This window comes from Podarcis gaigeae (assembly GCF_964106915.1).
Source record: "Podarcis gaigeae genome assembly, chromosome: 12".
In the NCBI taxonomy this organism is placed as follows: domain Eukaryota; kingdom Metazoa; phylum Chordata; class Lepidosauria; order Squamata; family Lacertidae; genus Podarcis; species Podarcis gaigeae.
In genome coordinates, this window is record NC_139688.1 from 28,950,464 (window position 1) to 28,964,654 (window position 14,191).

The following is a 14,191-nucleotide window of genomic DNA, read 5'->3' on the forward strand; positions in this document are numbered from 1 at the left end:
TGGAGGACGTTGGTCAGCCTCAGGACTGTGTTGAGTGGAGAAGGCAAATTTTTAACTCTTTGCTGGCCACAATCTCCCCTTTCTGCCCACAATAAACTCCCACTCCAAAGGGAAGTTCACACATTCGTTCAATTAATGTGCACTCTAATTTGTACCAGCACTTTGAAAATAAGTTTCTCAAGTGTCTGGCAAGAAAGACCATGATAATATCTGCGGCCATCTCAACAAGGTACCTATAGGTTGTTAATTTTTATCAGTAAATTAATTGGTTAATGCTGAAGTTACATTACTTTAAGTTTACTTTTACTTGTGCTGAAGATTTTTGTTTCAGAGATGATGCTTTGTTTCGTTATGCTTTTGTTATCTTGACGATTGGTCCAATTTTAGACTGGTTAGTTTCATAGAATTGCTTAAAATGGGGCCTTGGGGTCAGGAACTATTGCATAGTATTGGTGGTGTGGTGGATTTGCAACTACATTGTGGGTAGATATCTGAGCACACCTGTGCACATATGACAGAACACGACCAAGGAATCGTGTTTTAAAAATCTACCATTTTATTTTCTTGTGTTAAAAAAACTAACATTTTATTTTCTCTCTTGCCTTTTTTACTGTAAAGAAAGCACCATGCTAATAAATACATACTATTGTATTTACAGCTACTAGGATTTCAATTCTTAAAAAAAGACTGTGAAAAGTCACTGGTATAGGCAGGTTTCAGATGCCAAGGATTTCTTTCATAGCATTTGGTGCTTTCTGAACATTCAAGCATTTTCATGTATTGTTCTCTCAGCAACCCTTCATTACTATAACTCTGCAGGGAAGGTCAGCATCTGCCATTCCCAAATTGCTTATGAAAGCTACGACTGGAAGGGAAGGGTTTTCCCTAAGGCAGGTCCTTTGGTGGGTCCTTTGGACGGCCCTCACGGCCCTTCACTTCATCAAATCTGGCCCTCTTTGGAAAAAGTTTGGACACCACTGATAAGGTCACCTACTAGAGTTCATTGCAGGGACAAGATTTGTCCCAAGCCGTGCTTTTTTTCAAGAAAAATAGGTGCCAGAACTCACCACAAAGTTGTTACAGTAAGTCACTGGGCAACTCAGGGTAGCTCTGAACAGTTGCCGGTTTGACAACAACTGCATTCACTGCCCACAAAAGTGCTAAAAGCTACAACGAGCTGTTTCCCAAGCACAATTCAAAGTGTTGGTGTTGACCTTTAAAGCCCTAAACGACCTCGGCCCAGTACACCTGAAGGAGCGTCTCCACCCCCATCATTCAGCCCTGACACTGAGGTCCAGCGCCGAGGGCCTTCTGGCAGTTCCCTCACTGCAAGAAGCAAAACTACAGGGAACCAGGCAGAGGGCCTTCTCGGTAGTGGTGCCCACCCTGTGGAACGCCCTCCCATCAGATGTCAAAGAGATAAACAACTACCTGACATTTAGAAGACACCTGAAGGCAGCCCTGTTCAGGGAAGTTTTTAATGTGTGACATTTTGATGTATTTTCAAACTTTGTTGGAAGCTGCCCAGAGTGGCTGGGGAAACCCAGCCAGATGGGCGGGGTACAAATAAATTGTTGTTGTTTGGGGTTGCCCCTGGTTCTGGGGCAGGTCAAAGAAGTGCGCCCCCACCTCCCTCGTTCCCTTGGCTAGGGCAGCTCAAAAGGGCCCTCGCACAAACACACATATGTGCAACGGTAGAGGCCTAGCTGGAAGCTCAAAGCCCACCGCCGACTTCTAGCTTCTGGGAGATCTGAGTCACCACCCTGTTAGAGGCAGCTCTGCAGCTTATTTTAGTTTTTGTTAGTATTTTAAATGTTTTTGTTTTCAAAACAAGCCCACCACCATGACATAGGAGATGGATTGAAGAAAAGGAGATATGAATTGGCCCCACCCCATAGCTTGACCCGTTGTAGCTAGGAGCTGCGTGGAGTCATAGATCTAAACAAAAAAGTGTAGATTTGAACATGCTTGGCAGCTTCCGTTTTGACTTGGGCTTCTGTTTTGGGCTTCTCGGAAGTATGTAGAGTCAAGAAGCACGTGAAGGGAGCGCCAGCCTGCCACAGTGCCCACCTGAGAGGTACTGGAACTGTGCTCTGGCATTCTCCGGCTGAAAAAAACCCACTGGTCCTAAGGCTTCCTGGCTTACAGCTCACTATCTTAGCTTACTGTGTTGCACCGGCTCTCAGGGGCATCTTTCATCTTGTCAACTTTCATGTAGACAAGAGAATGAATCAGTCCATGATACAGTTGTCTAAACGAGCACATGGGGTATTGATAAAAAAAAATCTGAAATGGTGGGCTAGAAAGGAACAGTGGAAGCCTATAGGGGTGAAGAGTAGATGTAATGGAAATTAGCAGGCTGGATATAGTGTGTTGCAAGGCTGTTCTGAACTGCCCCCCCCCCAATACTAAAATCTGACTAAATTGATGTCAGTATGGTGTGTGCTTGATGGAATGTGCCTCTTTGTTGCTGAATGCAGCACAAAACGTAGCGTCTGCATTACAATTCCTGGAACAGTCGAGGGGTGACTCGCGGAGCAATCAGCTTTTATAGACGGAATTTGTTTTTTGTCATTATCTGTGATAGGATACTGGGATCTCCATCTCCCCACAGTAGGGAAACATTATGTAGCACATACAGATTTAGCTTTAACTCACACAAAGTGATTTTTATGGCCCATAGCAAAATTACTTGCGCATGACTCACATTTTTGGCTGGCTTGTGCTTTTGCGGGAGTCGCTCTTGCTCGCAAATGACTGCAGAAACATCTTGCTGTATCGTTACCATAATTGCTAAACTGTCTAAAGTCATTACACTCAAATTTCTGCTGCGGCACTGGCAGGACAGCATGTTTTATTTATTTATTATAGTGTGTGTGTGTGTGTGTTTGTGTGTGTGTTCTGTTTCTGAGTGATTTGACAGACGCTAGAAATACCTGCGTTGACAATATAGTCTGTTCTCGCCTATTGTCTGTAGTCTAGACAGGCTGTAAATATGTCTCTTTGACATATCATACAGCAAGATATTTGGAGTATTTTGTTCATCTCTTCCAGATTAGCCATCCATTTCTTGGCTTCCCTCCACCCCCACATCAGAAGCAGAATGGACAATGATCCCAATCTAAAAAAAACCAAAGAGGTAGACCGTCAGGTGATTTAAAATTGTCTATATCATACACTGAACTTAATGGTAATATATCCTTCTTGGATTAGGTGATATGTGGAATGAATTCTGCTGAGAGGCAGTCCACACGTTCTCCTTTCACTAGGGAAACCCAGAACCATTTATGTTGGATCCCTGTTTCCCTTTCCTTCAGTCTCAGCTATTCCATCTCTCCTTTGTGGATTGGATATATTTTCTGGTTGCATATCTACAAGCTGACCTGGAGGAGATGGAGGAACGCATCTCCTGGATTGCTGGCAACTGCAACTTAAGTACCATATTTTTTGCTCTATAAGACTCACTTTTTCTCTCCTAAAAAGTAAGGGGAAATGTGTGTGCGTCTTATGGAGCGAATGCAGGCTGTGCAGCTATCCCAGAAGCCCGAACAGCAAGAGGGATTACTGCTTTCACTGCACAGCGATCCCTCTTGCTGTTCTGGCTTCTGAGATTCAGAATATTTTTTTTCTTGTTTTCCTCCTCCAAAAACTAGGTGCGTCTTGTGGTCTGGTGCGTCTTATAGAGTGAAAAATACGGTACCTCTTTTCCAAGATGGATGAGGGCTGAGAGATGAACAGGTGGCAACAGAAACAAAGGTGTTTGTCAACTTGTTGCTTAGCAGGGTTGGGGTGCAGAACGAATGCCCCATTCATTTCTTGTGGAATCCTATATATGTGCCCTAATGACATAATTCAAATACATACTTGTTAGAAGAGAATTCACATTCTATGCAAACCAAGTTTGTTAATTTACTCTTGCATGCATTAGGATTCTGAAATTTTCTTCTTTATCCCTTTTTTGATTTATTTATTTTAATGTGCATATGTATGAATATGTAATTGCATGCCTAAAAGCTTAGGAGTTTCTGACCTGGCTTGGATATTGTAACCAACCAATTCTATTTCAAACTAACCATACTGTGTTGTTTTGTCCAATATGAGAACGGCCATTAAATTGTCGTTTATTCGAAGAAGGCAGAAGCAGTAGCCACAATTTCATCTTGGCTTGTTTGGACGAATTATAGTTTAAAACTCTTCAAAGTTTGTTGAGATTCAGAGAAAATGACAAACTGTGGCGAGTTGAAAATGGCAGTGGGTGCTTCCGGTCTCCTCATGGCCATGCCAGCAGAAGAGACTGGAGGAAGGGAGTACATGGACCCATGCTTCTTACATGTAATGCTGGTTTAGCCACAAGTGAGTAATCACCCAAACATTGATGCTCCTATTTCCCCACAATCCACAATATAATTGCCCACAGTATGGAACAGAGAAGAGGAACAAAGAAAAGGGTCTTATAGATAGCATCCTCCATGAGATCACCTCCCAGACCATGCAGAATTGCTGACTGGCTTGTGCCCTGGCCAAAATTGGATGGCGCCATTTGCATAAGGTTACTCAGCACCTCCACAAGTGGCAGCTTTGCTTCCTTTGATTTCCATGAGGGTCAGGGTTTGACCTTCTTATTTCATCCTGTCTATTAAATGGATGTCAACATTCATTTTATGACACCTCAAACAGAAAAGACATGGGCAAATTGTACAGCCCATGACTAGTAAGTTTAAAATAACATTAATATTTTCATTTTCTGATCGTTTTTTAAACAGAATCTACATTTTTTAGCTGTTTGATTTCAGCATCATCTCTGAAAATAACTGAACACATTTATTTTCACAGCCAGGGGTCTATTTTCTCTCTGACGCTTGTACATTCTGCCCATTAGAATGAATGTGAGTTATATACACATGTTCGAGGGACAACAATATATATATATTGTACACACAGAGACAGACACACATGTTCACATGTATGATAAGTTGAAAGAGCAGGTTATTGATTATTTGACAAAATAGAAATGAATTATCCCCATTATTTTTAAGTGTATCCAGTTGAACAAGAATATATCCATGAAAAATCCATTTGAAATATTTTCTTTTCTGCATCTGTAGACCACCTATGTTATTTGGAGCATTATATAAAGCAGCACCCCAAAACTTGCCACCTACTGTTGTCATGATATGTCATAAGTAGTAAAAATGAGTGTTAAGCTATTCACCTTGGAGCACAGAGATATTCACATGCCTTGATGATTTAATAGCCAGATTCAGCTGGACGAGAGCACTTAATTCAACTCTAAATGCTTCTGTGATGGCCCACAGAGGTTACTCTTGTTCATATTATCTAGCAATGATGGACATAATTTCCTAGGAACCTCCCTGGAGCCAGCCCCAATGTAATGAATTGAAGCTAGCCAAGCAGTTGGGTGGTTATCTGCACACAGGCATTTAACTGAAGCTTCTGTAGAAGTTCTTAGTAGTCTGTGGCAATAGCCTGACGAGAGACTGAAATATATACAGTGGTACCTCGGGTTAAGTACTTAATTCGTTCTGGAGGTCCGTTCTTAACCTGAAACTGTTCTTAACCTGAAGCACCACTTTAGCTAATGGGCCTCCTGCTGCTGCCACGCCGCCGGAGCAAGATTTCTGTTCTCATCCTGAAGCAAAGTTCTTAACCCGAGGTACTATTTCTGGGTTAGCAGAATCTGTAACCCAAGGTACCACTGTGTCTGTCTCTCTCTCTCTGTGTAATATATATATATTTATATATGTGTGTGTGTGTGTGTATGTATATGTATGTATCAGCATAATTAGGAATTGTGTTAGAAAATGTGGGCCATGATCCTAATTGCATGTACCTGGGAGTAGTCAAAATTCAATAGGGCTGACTTCAAAGTAGACATGGTTAGGATTGTGTTGTCTTTTAGTAATGTTAGGTAAAGGTAAAGGTACCCCTGCCCGTACGGGCCAGTCTTGACAGACTCTGGGGTTGTGCGCCCATCTCACTTAAGAGGCCAGGGGCCAGCGCTGTCCGGAGACACTTCCGGGTCACGTGGCCAGCGTGACATCGCTGCTCTGGCGAGCCAGAGCCGCACGGAAACGCCGTTTACCTTCCCGCTGGTAAGCGGTCCCTATTTATCTACTTGCACCCGGAGGTGCTTTCGAACTGCTAGGTTGGCAGGCGCTGGGACCGAGCAGCGGGAGCGCACCCCACCGCAGGGATTCGAACCGCCGACCTTTCGATCGGCAAGTCCTAGGCACTGAGGCTTTAACCCACAGCGCCACCTGCGTCCCTTATTTTAGTAATGTTACTCAGAGACAATTCACAATTGGGTGTTACATTGCAGAGAATTAGAGCACTACAAATTTATACTACAGTATAACTGGCATGGTCTCTTACGAAGAATCTTGGGAAATAACTAGCACTCCTTCAAATTAAGAGTAGTGCCACTCATATCTAAAATATACTTTAGTTTCAGTGTCTCCAGCCACTTGCTTCACTCTCCATAGACATGTTGGTATAAAGGTACCAACAAATGCTCCCTCTTTGTAATGCTCTCTAGAGAGGTGTAGTGATGCCATTTGCACTTCTGGGAGTTCACCCAGCATCTCTATTAATGCGAGAAATATACAACTTTATACATAACTGTTGCCTGCCAGGAATGTACTGCATTTCAAGGGTTGCCAATATTTGGGGGCTCATTGTCCCATTTGGAAATTGGAAAACATTTGTGGGTACCGCCACAAAATGACTATAGTAAGGCCATGGCTTGCCACAAAATGGCTGCCACAACAAAGGACAAGTAACCTGCCTAAAAAAACTGAGTGCAAGGCAGAGTTGGGTTCTGAGCCCCAGAATACAAAGCCACTCATTTGCTTACGCGATTTTCAAAGAAAGTATTACGTTTGTGACAAAGCCCCTCCTTCTTCTTTGTACATGTTCGTTGTATGTAGACTTTGTTTGATTTTTTAAAAAATAAGAAATATAGAGAGCTCTCCTGTCACCATTGCAGGATCACTCAGTAATTGTTTCTCCCCACCTCGGCTTGTGTAATGATCACTTGGGAAACAGCGTGTTGATCAGTTTTGCTCCCAAATGTTGGCATTTAGGAGAGAAATAGTGACTGATGTATCCAGTGTGCCTTTTTTTTTTTTAAGGGTGGCTTAAAAAGAGCTCCTTAATGAAAAAAATGCCCAGGTTTGAAAAATCAGTCAGTTTAATTACTGTGTTTTATGAAGGCCATCACCCATTGCTGATTACTAGAGTGATAAAATCTTTGGCTTTGGTAGCCTCAGTAGGGGGTAAGCCGGTGTAAGTAGAGGCAAAGCCCAGTAATTATCACCCTAAATCCTTGTGTTTCTCATTACGATATTCCTTAATTTGTGTTACCATACAGTCTTTGAGGTCTTTAATGTACATATCGGTTCATACACCAACAGGAATAAAAGCTGCGTCTTCAGCTACACTCTTAATCTAAAATGAAATATGTGCACTTAAAGTGGTTTAACTTGCTTCCTGCCCATTCTGGAGATGTGTGTGATAGATTGTGGTATGTGTGTATATTAAGGCCTGCTACTGAAGCGGGAGGGCCTGACGGAGCCTGTTGCAGCTGCAGCAGACCCTCCCCTGGGCCTTTTGGGGGGTGGCCGGGGCTCCTCCCAGCAGCCCACTGGGGCTTGCTGCAGCTGCGACCATCTGTCAGGGGGGCAGCGGAAGGACCCCATGGAACCACTTGGCTCCACTTGGAATATTGAGGGCTTTTTTGTGGGTATGGTAGTAGTGATGTATGGAAGTGAGAGCTGGACCATAAAGAAGGCTGATCGCCGAAGAATTGATGCTTTTGAATTATGGTGCTGGAGGAGACTCTTGAGAGTCCCACGGACTGCAAGAAGATGAAACCTATCCATTCTGAAGGAAATCAGCCCTGAGTGCTCACTGGAAGGACAGATCCTGAAGCTGAGGCTCCAATACTTTGACCACCTCACGAGAAGAGAAAACTCCCTGGAAAAGACCCAGATGTTGGGAAAGATGGAGGGCACAAGGAGAAGGGGACGACAGAAGACGAGACGGTTGGACAGTGTTCTCGAAGCTACCAACATGAGTTTGACCAAACTGCAGGAGGCAGTGGAAGAGAGGAGTGCCTGGCGTGCTCTGGTCCTTGGGGTCACGAAGAGTTGGACACAACTAAACAACAACGAGCACCCAGGGCACCGAAAAGACGGCACCCCTGCCTGCTGCCTCAGGTAAGGCGGATGATTTTGCCTCGACGTGAGCATTGAAATAAGATTCAACAGCCAGTCCAGTCAACACTTGAACCTGGAATGGAGAGGAGACACCGCCTTGTCCCTTTCCTCAGGAAGCAAAATGTCTTAGGCTGACCCTGAGTCAGGCAAACCAATAAAAGGCAACAACAGCTACTCGCTGCTCACCTGCCCTTTCTCTCTCGCCTGCACCAACGGGAAGGGGCAGCCTCTTGTTCCTCTGCCTTTAATTCTCTGGGCGAGTGAGCAGCATGAACAGCAGTGGTAACAGCAAAGGGGGGAGGGAATGAGCTGCTGCCACGAATAAAGCCTTTATTCAGAGTTATCCAATAAAATATTGTTAGTATTATTATTAACGAATAATAATACTTACCATTTAGTTAATTGTAGATTGGTAGGGATGGTTGTTTGCAAGAATCGTTTTACTGTTTTTAGAATTTGTATTTATTTGCATTTTGTCTCGTACACCCTTTTGGTGGTAAGTGAAGAAGTTTATAAATTTGCTAAATAAATAAATGTACAATGGTACCTTGGGTTACATATGCTTCAGGTTACATACACTTCAGGTTACAGACTCCGCTAACCCAGAAATAGTGGTCACTTCAGGATGAGAACAGAAATTGTGCTCCGGCGGTGCGGCAGCAGCGGGAGGCCCCATTAGCTAAAGTGGTGCTTCAAGTTAAGTACAGTTTCAGGTTACAAACGGACCTCTGGAACGAATTAAGTACTTAACCAGAGCCTAGGACTTGCCAATCAGAAGGTCGGAAGTTCGAATCCCCACGATGGGGTGAGCTCCCGTTGTTCGGTCCCAGCTCCTGCCAACCTAGCAGTTCGAAAGCACCTCAAAGTGCAAGTAGATAAATAGGTACCGCTCCGGCGGGAAGGTAAACGGCGTTTCCGTGCGCTGCTCTGGTTCGTCAGAAGCTGTTTAGTCATGCTGGCCACATGACCTGGAAGCTGTATGCCAATAAACAGCCTCGGCCAATAAAGCGAGATGAGCGCCACAACCCCAGAGTCGGCCACAACTAGACCTAATGGTCAGGGGTCCCTTTACCTTTACCACTGTATATGCTGCTTAATGCCAAACATAGTCTTTTAAGCCATTTGCAAGGTCACGCAACATTAAAATATCAAAAACCATTATTAAAAGAGGCAACAGGAGAATCCCGTTAAAATGACGCCAGTTAATATGGGAGATGAACGTTTTGTGCAAGCCAGTGGAATGCCAGTACAGATGAGGCCTTTCAGCAAGGAGACCCCACTCCATAGCATTGGGGCTGCTACCAGTGTGGGGAGGGGGAGATAACGACTGCCTCTGTGTCACCTTAAGGCAGTAATCATGAGGCCACTGCAACCAGGTTCCATTTGTTATCTTAACTGGGCAGTGAAGAGAAAATTGGTATTTCTAACCTGATCCATAGTAATTTAGGGATTTTTATGTTAAGTTACAAGAGCCTAAAACTGGCTGGGTATGAAATGGGTGCTGCTTGTCACCCAGGCCATGAATTTCTACATCAAACAAATGAAATACTGTGAAAATCCCTGAAACGAGAAGTAATTGACTAGAAATATTATCTTATAGAATTAAAAAAAATAACCAAAATCAAAAAGTTTAAGGAAAAAATTTGAAAAATCTAGAACCTTACCCCCTTTCTTTGAATTTGGTCATTTAAGGTTTATGATTTCTCTATTTCCTTCTGAGGAAACTGAATAGTTCAGTGAAACGAGGTTTGTAGCCGGCATCCCGTTAAGGCTTTGCTCAATTCTAGGTTTTTCTAATTTTTTTCCTTAAACTTTTTGATTTGGGTTATTTGGTTTAATTCTATAAGATAATATTTCTAGTCAATTACTTCTCATTTCAGGGATTTTCACAGTATTTCATTTGTTTTGTGTAATTTCTCAGTTCCGCGACTGTCTTTTTTCTACTGATGAAATTCTACATCAGCTGCATGCTCTGCAACAGCTAGAAGGGAAACAACACATTGCAGTCATCTAAACACGAGGACAGGCATCCCCCAGTCCATTGAGTGATCTGCAGTATCTGTCTATAAGGAAGCAGGACGACATGTTGAACTGGTCCGTATCCTTGGTGTGGTTGTAGAGGAGCCTTCTAGCACAGCACCCTGGTTCATAAACAGATATTCTCCCAGGGCAGTGGGGGTCAGGAGGGAGAAGCTGTACTGAATTTCCTAATATTGTACATCATCTTAATGTGGAAGAAGGAAAATGCACTTTTAAAAGTAATATAGCATCATTAACATTGTGTAGCATCTTAATAAGGAACCATGGAATAGTGTATTTAAAATAACAAATTTAGCCAGGATGAGGAGGGAAGTAAACTTATTTCCCAAGAACATTTTCTTGTTTTTTTTCTATATACACACAGTAAGATCAGCTTGACTAGGAAATTGTTCCAGCTATTTCCCTGCGCTATAGGGAATTGAGTGAAAAAAATGTTCAGTGCTAATATGGGTTAAAGCGATATCACATTAATGTAATGGTGTTCTTGTTTGTGAAATTCAGCTGAACAGGCATGCTCTCCTCCTTACTAGTACCAGCATATGTTTTCTGGAGGAATATGTTCTAAAACAAGAATTCGTTTGTATAATTAATCATCTTTATGATTCTTCTGTGGTTTGAGCCTGTCACTTTCAATAGCAACCTTGGTTGTGAGGGAGGACTTAATTATGGTGTTAAAATGCTTTTTCCTTAATGGTTGGTGAAGTTGTGTGTTGTATAAATGTATGGCGCAATGGAATGTATGTCTTGATAAGGAGCCGGTTAGCCTAAAATTGCAGCACATTACGGAAGAGTTCAGGACATTAATTTGCTCCGTAGAAAAGCGGAAACGACATATTTGAACTATAATTTTATGGTATTTGCAGGCGCTTTGGCTGTGATCCAGCAGACCGCAAGTACACAGGTTTGGTGGCTTTTAAAAAAGCAAAAGATCCATACATTCCTCATGCCAGCCAGGCAGTTCCTTGCCTTTCCGTAGCAGACAGCCAGAGCCTGTGACGCTTGAAACCTTTCGGAAAACAGCTCTTGAGAATTATTAATTTTCAGAGGCAGCCACCTGCTTTAAAAAATAAAAAAGAGGTACCTCGTGTTAGGCATTTATTTGTATGTCTTTTTGGAATTTGTATTCTACCCCGTAGAAAGTGTCTCAGGACAGCTTAAAATAAATAATAATAAAATCAGTGTCAATATAAAAGGAAGCATACATTCATAACTAAATTGATACACAGAAGAGGTGTCACAGAAAGCAAGTTAACTAATTTCTCACTGGAAACATCCCAGATAAAAATTTTCAATTAATTTGTACCCCACCTCAAATCCCTCCAAATCAGTATCTCTTTTATTCAATTTCAGTTAATTCTCCAACTGATCCTGCTCCACATCAATCCAGTTCTCTTCAGTTAACCACACTTATTACAGATCTTAAACATATGCGTTGCCCCAAATTAATATCCTACCAGGAACCTGGGTCATCTCCCAGTTCAGTTTCCCCTTCTAGTCATTTCCCACCCAGAAGCATTTAGTGTAGTTCAAGATTTGTGGCTTGGCCCCCTTGGGAAAGAGCCACAGCTCAGTGGTAGAGCATCTGCTTTGCATGCAGAAGGTTGCAGGTTCAATCCCCGGTGTCTCCCGGTAATACTGGAAATGTCCTATTTCTGAAACCCTGGAGAGCTGCTGCCAGTCAGTGTAGATAATACTGAGCTATATGGACCAATGGTCTGATTTGGTATAAGGCAACATCCTATGTTCAGCCGTAGCAACATCTCTTCTGTCAACTGAGATTTACACCTCTGACAAAGTGGATTCCAGTCTGCTGGTGTGTATACTATAATACATTTGTGAATGTTTAAGGTGTCACAAGGCATTTTGTTATTTTTGCTGGAGCCCAACTAACCCTTAAAGAGAACTACTGCCAGTTTAGTACAGTATGCAGAATGGACTGTAAGTGTTAAGATTTTTGTTGGAGTTCTTTTCTCAATGCAGTAAGATATAGAAAGCTAAAGTAAATTTTAAAAAGAACCTGAAAATTGCTACAAACAGTACAAGTAGAATACTGTACAAAGTCCTCTCTTAAAGGTTGTTCTTAGCCCTTGCCACCCACAGAAGGTAATAGGCCTCCCCTTGGGATTTTTCCTTTCTGCTCTGAGCCAAATAGGCAGAATGAACCATTATTGGATTTCCCGAGGCCGGTGAAGCTTTGGAGTCGCCAAGGGTGCTTGGACTTTCTTTGGTTCAAAAGGTTTGTGGGGAGGGTTGGATTGGAGTGAGACACAGAACCATCAAGCTCAAGCCAACAATGAAGATGGTGCTGTCATAAATGAGGGGGAAATGTTAGTGCAGTTCTTTAAATGGTGGGCAGTTTGGCCAACTTGCTAATTTGCTTAACATTATCTAAGCAGGGGGGATGTGGGTGGCGCTGTGGGTTAAACCACAGAGCCTAGGACTTGCCGATCAGAAGGTTGGCGGTTCGAATCCCCGGGACGGGGTGAGCTCCCATTGCTCAGTCCCTGCTCCTGCCAACATAGCAGTTAGAAAGCACATCAAAGTGCAAGTAGATAAATAGGTACCACTCTGGCGGGAAGGTAAATGGCGTTTCCGTGCGCTGCTCTGTTCGCCAGAAGCGGCTTAGTCATGCTGGCCACATGACCCGGAAGCTGTACGCCGGCTCCCTCGGCCAGTAAAGCGAGATGAGCGCCGCAACCCCAGAGTCGGCCACGACTGGACCTAATGGTCAGGGGTCCCTATACCTTTACCTATCTAAGCAGGAACTTGTGGACCTCCAGAGGTTGCTCTCCATCCCTCCCAGAGATGATGGGACATGCAATGTCCTGAGAACTGGAAGGTCACATGTTCCCCACCCTTATCTCTGAAGGATTAGCCAAACTTTTCAATTTCGAGGGTTTCGTCTGAGTTGCGCCTGAACTTTTAGCTGTTGTGTTTTGCCAGTGGAAGAAATCTGGTGTGTGTGCCTGTAGGGATCCTGCGGTTTCTTATCTTTTGCTGCTGCAACTCCCATGATCTGTAACGGCCGCCCCCGAACAGTGCAAAGAGACACAGTTCGCAGCAGAGGTTAATCAAGATGAAAACCCACAAATGAACTTTATGGAAGGGGGGTGGTATGTACAGTTCCTGCGATACCTGCTGTGTGTTGAGCGGAGACAGTCTTTAGCCCGTCTGTGGTATCCCACCCCTTCAGTTAAGCACACCAGTATATACACAGAGCTGATTAAAATCATCTGCATGCAGTTTTCTGGCTTCAACCTCTCGCCGGTGGTTTCATTCATTGTTAGCAATGATGCTCGGTTCTCTGAAGAGTTAAGCACAGTGGTACTCCAGCTATGTGAACAGGGTGCTTTCGGTTACTTTGGTGGCCTTCCTCCCTCCCCCCTTCAGATTACCTCCCACTTTGTTTCCAACCATGTGTGTGGCATTGGGAGTTGCCTGGAAAAATAGACTTTTTCAGACTATATATAAAGAAAAATAATGAAGGAGTTTTGATACTACCGCAGGATCAAAGCCAGAAAAGGTGTGTGCTCATATATATATATATATGTGTGTGTGTGTGTGTGTGTGTGTGTGTGTGCGCGCGAGCAGACCCCATAGGGAGAAAGAAAGCTATATGGATTTCTAATATGGAAATTTTTTCCTTACTGGGTTCGTCTTCTGTGTAAGATTTGGGAAGGAGTGTTGCATTTACGATTGTCTTCATGCAATGTTTCATCCTTTTGTAAATTTTTATTATTTATTTTTAATACGTCTGTGCCTATACTTCTTTTTCTTTTGTCTTGATCTGAGTATCTGTCACTCTAAATGAATCCATGCAGGAAAGCTTTGCTGGGTTGGGACCAGACTGACGGAGTTACACTGTAGCCCCCTTGAGAGCCAGTGTGTTGATAGTGGTTAGAGCCTCGGACTAG

At 43.2% G+C, this 14,191-nt stretch overlaps 1 protein-coding gene across 10 annotated transcripts in view; it reads left to right on the top strand.

Annotated features, from left to right (window-relative positions):
* DYNC1I1 (dynein cytoplasmic 1 intermediate chain 1) overlaps window positions 1-14,191 on the top strand; it is a 230,124-nt gene that overhangs the window by 204,933 nt on the left and 11,000 nt on the right. The gene's annotated exons all lie outside the window — the stretch shown is intronic.